Source organism: Cebus imitator, unplaced genomic scaffold (genome assembly GCF_001604975.1).
Source record: "Cebus imitator isolate Cc_AM_T3 unplaced genomic scaffold, Cebus_imitator-1.0 Scaffold201, whole genome shotgun sequence".
In the NCBI taxonomy this organism is placed as follows: Eukaryota; Metazoa; Chordata; class Mammalia; order Primates; family Cebidae; genus Cebus; species Cebus imitator.
In genome coordinates, this window is record NW_016107516.1 from 1,485,862 (window position 1) to 1,491,672 (window position 5,811).

Sequence of the window (5,811 nt, forward strand, 5' to 3'; positions counted from 1 at the left end):
AAAAAAAAAAAAAAAGAAAGAATAGCAGGCCTTTAGAAGGAATTCTGTCCTAAGCGCATGAGTTCTAGTAAATTGTTTCACAAGTAAAGCTTACTATTTGTTAGGCTACAGAATGGAGGATACTTAGCGTTTATAATTTATACTCTTACTGCTTTCAAAGATTTAAGGGAGCATATTCTTGCAGTGAAAACTCACATCACTGGCAAGTTGGTCGAGCTATTGACTGCATCTCATCTTGAGGACCTTTCCAGAAGGCTGCTGCTTGTTTTTAGAACATGACAGCAGGTTCCTCCCAGAGCAAGTCATCTAAGAGAGTGAGGGAGAAGCTGCAATCTCTTATGACCTAGTCTTAAAATTCACACGATGTTTTCTTCAGTATCCCATTGGTTACAGAGGTTAGCCTATTCAATGTGAAAGGGAACTACACAAGTGTGTAAATACCATGAGAAGATAATGATGGTGAGCCATCTTGAAGGCTCACTACCACAGCCAGGAATCTCAATTAAAAAATAAAATTTGGAGGCATCAAGATAGCTGACTGAAGGTGCCCAGCACTCACCTCCAAAAAAGCCACGTAACAGGTATCCACATGTTGAATAGAGTGTCCAAGGGAGAACACTGGAATTCAGCAGGGAAGTGACATGGGCCTAAGGCACAGAAACTCAAGATGGCAACAGAGAGGGAAGCAAAGCACCCATCTTGGATTGGCTTTTAGCTAAGTATCCCCATCTAGGGAAAAGATAAATGGGAGATCCCCAGCAGTCCATGTTCCCCATGACAATGCCTGCATTCTTATCTACATGAAAGCCCCTTGGCCCTCACAGGCCTTGAGCCCAGAATAGGAAGCTGTCTGGAGTTGTTGCAGTTGTACTGTTTCAGGGAGACAATTTACACTGTATCCCACCTACCCTCTGGTCCCCAAGCTGTTATAGCACAGTACCATTTTGAGAGGGAACTACCACTGTACTATATTGTGTCCAGGAACCCAGTAGCCCTTGCATCTCACGTTTCTGGGGCTCTTTTGACATCCACTCAGAGCGTTGTAGCATCACAACACCAGCTGGACTCCAGCAAAGTCTTGTTCTCAGCACTTGAGCCTGGTCAGCATACTATACCCTGGGGGAAAAAGAAGCCCAAAACATCCAGGAGGCTGCTCCCAGAATGTAGCCAAAATGTGCACTCCCCAGAGCTTGAGAGCCACTTGCCCATGTATGCCATTCATAGTCCAAGGACTGTCCTGCCCAGGGCTTGCTGCCACTAACACCTATGCATGGTGCCCATGGACCAAGGACTAATCTGCCTGGGGCCCACCATTACCAGCAACCTCACCCTCTCTAGTGGCAAGGCTGCTGCATGCCTGCACCAATTGCCTAGGAGTCCCAAGGACTGGCTCACTATCTGCAGCCACCATCACTAGTGCCGAAGCATGCCCTCTCTGAGACCTAAGAGCTGGCTTGCCCAGCATTCCTGTCTCCAGCAAAGTCTTGCCACAGCCTCCACAAACAACTGCAGCCTAAGACACTGAGTAACTTGCAGCCACCAGTGATCATTATGGCAAAAACACATATATATATATATGGAGACTACACTATTGTGCCTACCCAGAATGAAAGCCAAAGCAACCTACCCAATTGACACTATAGATAAATGTAAGGAAAAACTCTTTCCCTATGGAAGTTGCGCCATAAAAGTGGAAGAAGCACCAGTTACACTAGATGCATAAATATCAACATAGGGAAACAACATGAAAAAGCAAGGAAACAGGGACATGTAAAGGGGCACAATACTTTTCTTCAGTAACAGATCCCAAAGAAAAGGAAAGCTAATGCCTAAAAAGGAATTCAAAATAATCTTAAGGAAATTCAGTGAGATACCAGAGAGCACAAATGGACAATACAAAGAAACCAGAAAAATAGTTTAGGTCTGAGTGAGAAATTCAACAGAGTGAAAAAGAAATCCTGGAATTGAGGAATTCAATGAATTATATGAAAAATGTAATTGAGAGCTTCAACAATAGACTAGATCCAGCAGAAGAAAGAATTTTGAATTTGAAGACAAGTCTTTTGAAATAGCATATTTGGACATGCAAAAAGAAAAAAAATATATATAAGAATGAAGAAAGGCTACATGACACAAGTAACAAGGATTTGCATTTTAGGGATTCAGAAGTGACAAGAGATTGGAGAAAAACATAGTAAACCTATTTAGTGAAATAATAGCTGAAAACTTCCCAAGTCTTAGTAGAGAAATAGACAAAACTCTAAATAACTGAGGAGTATAGAAGAAACACACCTCAACACAATGAAGGCTATATATGATAAGCCTGCAGCTGACATACTTAACTGGGGAAAAACTGAAAGCCTTACTTCTAAGAACTGGAACAAGACCAAGATGTCCACATTGACCACTGTTATTCAACATAGTACTGGAAGTCCTAGCCAGAGCAGTTAAGCAAAAGAAAGAGATAAAAGGTATCCAAGTTGCAAATGAGAAAGTCAAATTGTCCCTCTTTGTAGGTAACATGGTCTTCTATAATACATAGAAAAATATAAAGACACCATCCAAAAGCTCTTAGAACTGACAAGTGAGTTTAGTAAAGTTATGGGATGCAAAATCAATGACATTTCTATAAACCAATAATGAACTAGCTTAAAAAGAAATCAAGAAAGCAATCCTATTTACAATAGCTACAAAAGAAAAACACCTAGGGATAAATTTAATCAAGGGCATAAGCAACCTCTACAACAAAAACTATAAAAAAGCACCGATGAATTGAAGAGGCCACAAAAAAAATTGAGACATCGATGCTTGTGCATTGGAAGATTTAATGTTAAAATGACTATACTACCAACCCAAAGCAATCTACAGATTTAATGCAATCCTTATCAAAATACCAATGTCATCTTTCTTAGAAATAGAGAAAACAATTCTAAAATTCATGTGGAATCACAAAAGACCCCAGGTAGCCAGTGGAATCCTGAGCAAAAATAACAAAGTTAGATGTGTCACATTACCTGGCTTCAAAATATACAACAAAGCTACAGTAACCAAAACAGCATAGTACTTACATAAAAACAAACACATAGACAAATAGAGAACCCAAAAATAAATCTGTATATTCAAAACCAACTGATTTTTGACAAAGGTGCCAAGAAGTCTGGGGAAAGAGGACCCTCTTCAATTAGTGATCCTGGGGAAACTGGATATCCATATGCAGAAGAATGATACTAAACCCTTATCTCTCACTGTATATCAAAACCAATCAAAGTGGATTAAAGCAAAAACAAAAATAGACAAATGGGACTGTATCAAACTAAGAGGCTTTTGCACAGCAAATGAAAGAACAAAGTAAAGAGACAACCTGTAGAATGCAATAAAATATTTACAAACTAGTCGTGTGACAAGGGACAAATATTCCCAATGTGCAAGGAACTCAATTCAACAGAAAAAAAAAAAAAAACCAGCAAATAGTCTGATTTTTAAATGGGCAAAGAATCTGAACTAATTTCTTGGAAGACACCGAAATGACCAAGTATATGAAAAATGCCCCACATTACTGATCATCAGGGAAATGCAAATCAAAGCTACAATGAGATATCTCATCGGAGATATAATTAGTTATTATCAAAAGACAAAAAATAAGTGCTCTCGAGGATGCAGAGGTACACTGTTGGTGGGAAGGCAAATTAACCTTTATGGAAAAGATTATGGAAGTTTCTCAAAAAACTAAAAATAGAATTCCTCTACCATCCAGCAGTCTCACTACTGGGTATTTATCTGGAGGAAAGGAAATCTGTATGTCAGAGAAATCCCTGCACCTTCATGTCTATTGCAGCACTATTAACAATAGCCAGGACATGAAATGTCCATCAAAAGAGGAATGGATAAGGTGGTGTATATACACACGATGGAATTCTATTTGGCTGTAAAAAAAGAATTGTCTTCTAATTTGTGGCAATGTGGATGAACCTGGAGGGCATGTTAACTGAAATAAGACAGAGAAAGATAAATACCACATGTTCTTATATGTATTTTTTTTTTACTGTACAGTTGGTCTGTCCTTTATTTATTTCTGTTCTCATATGTAGAAACAAACAAAAAAAGCTCAGAGAAGTAGAGAGTATTATTGTGGGTTTTAGAGTATGGGAAGAGTAGTGGGAGGGAAGGATAGGGAGAAGTTCCTTAACAGATACAAAACTATAGCTGAAGAGGAAGAATAAGTTCTAGTGTTCTGTAGCACTGTAAGGTAAATATTGTATATTTTTTAAAAAGCTAGAAGAGAGGATTTTATTTTGAATGTTCACATCATAAATGAGATAATGGATATGCTTAATTACCCTGACTTCCTCGTTACACATTGTATACATGTATTGAAATTTTACTATATATCCCATAAATATGTAGTTATCACATGTCAAAGAGAAAAACAATGAAATATTAATAGGCAATTTACAGAAACCCAAAAGTCTAACAGCTGTGTAAAGATACTCAAACTTAACAGAGAAATATGTGTTATAACAATAAGATGCCTCTTTATCTGGTGAAAAATTAGGTTGGATGCTTGTTAGCATTCAAAGAAATGTGAAGGTAGAGGAACTCTTGTGCGCTGCTGATAGGGTATAGACTGGCACAGCCATTTTGGAGAGTAACCTGGCAGTATCGAATCCATTTGAGTATACCTCACTCCTGAGTATATACCCCAAAAGAATACATGCGGAGGACCTTAAAGGATTGTATAGGAGGATGTTCATTGCTGTGTTGGTTGTGGTGCAGGAGTTGGGGGTAATCTGGTGACTTATTACTGATAGAGTTACAAGGGATTATGCAGCGATTAGAAACATACATAGGAAACAACATGAATAGATCTTAAATATAGATCTGAATTTTAAAAAGTTAATTTTCTTTGTAATTAACTCCACCATATTTTTTTGGTTACCTATATGGCAACCTAAGTATACTGTCTAAACCAAAACTCCTGATTTTATATCTGCTGCCAGAAAAAGCAGCTACCACAACCTAACTAACAATAAAAACCCTTGCTCCCCTAATAATCTTTCCCATCTCAGATAACGCCGCTACTCTCCTCCCCAAAATTTGTCCTGAGCCAAAAATTTTAGGAGCCATCTTTTGTTCCTCTTTCTCTCTACACCTCACTCCACTAACACATATCCCAGCTTTCAGGAACAAGCCCTGTCCTCTCTACCTCCAAAATGCATCCTGGAGCCTAGGATTTTGTGTACTAAAGTGGCACCTCGTGATTCCAATGCAGGAGTTTTCTGAATCACATTTTGAGAAACTCTGAAAACATTCTCTCCTGCTCTGTTGAGTAGTAAGCTTTTCCTCTTGGTAAATTTTGGGAAGATAATTTTTGGCTTTTTAGAATAAAGATAAGTTTGATTCCATTATTAATAATCAGTGAATCAAAAGATCAAAACTAGTAATATCATTCCAGTTTTATCACCAGTACAGCTGACAGATTGAAAATTTAATGAACAGCACATAATTAAGATCTGGGCTTTAGAACCAATATTTAATTCCTAGGTCCCTTACTTTTACTTGTGTAACCTTGGTTTGTTTCTTTACCTCTGAACCCCCAGGTTCCTAATCTACAAAATGAGGAGAGCACTATCTAGCCATATAGTTGTTAGGAGGATTTGGATATAAATCATGTGGCACAGTGCTTGACCTTGACAGGGCTGCTGCTAGATTGAGGATGATAATGATGCCTTGCTGTGATTACTACCTCCACTAGAACTTTTAATTTTGAGGCCACAAATACTAAGAGCATCCAGCAGAGGGCAGTGGAACAGC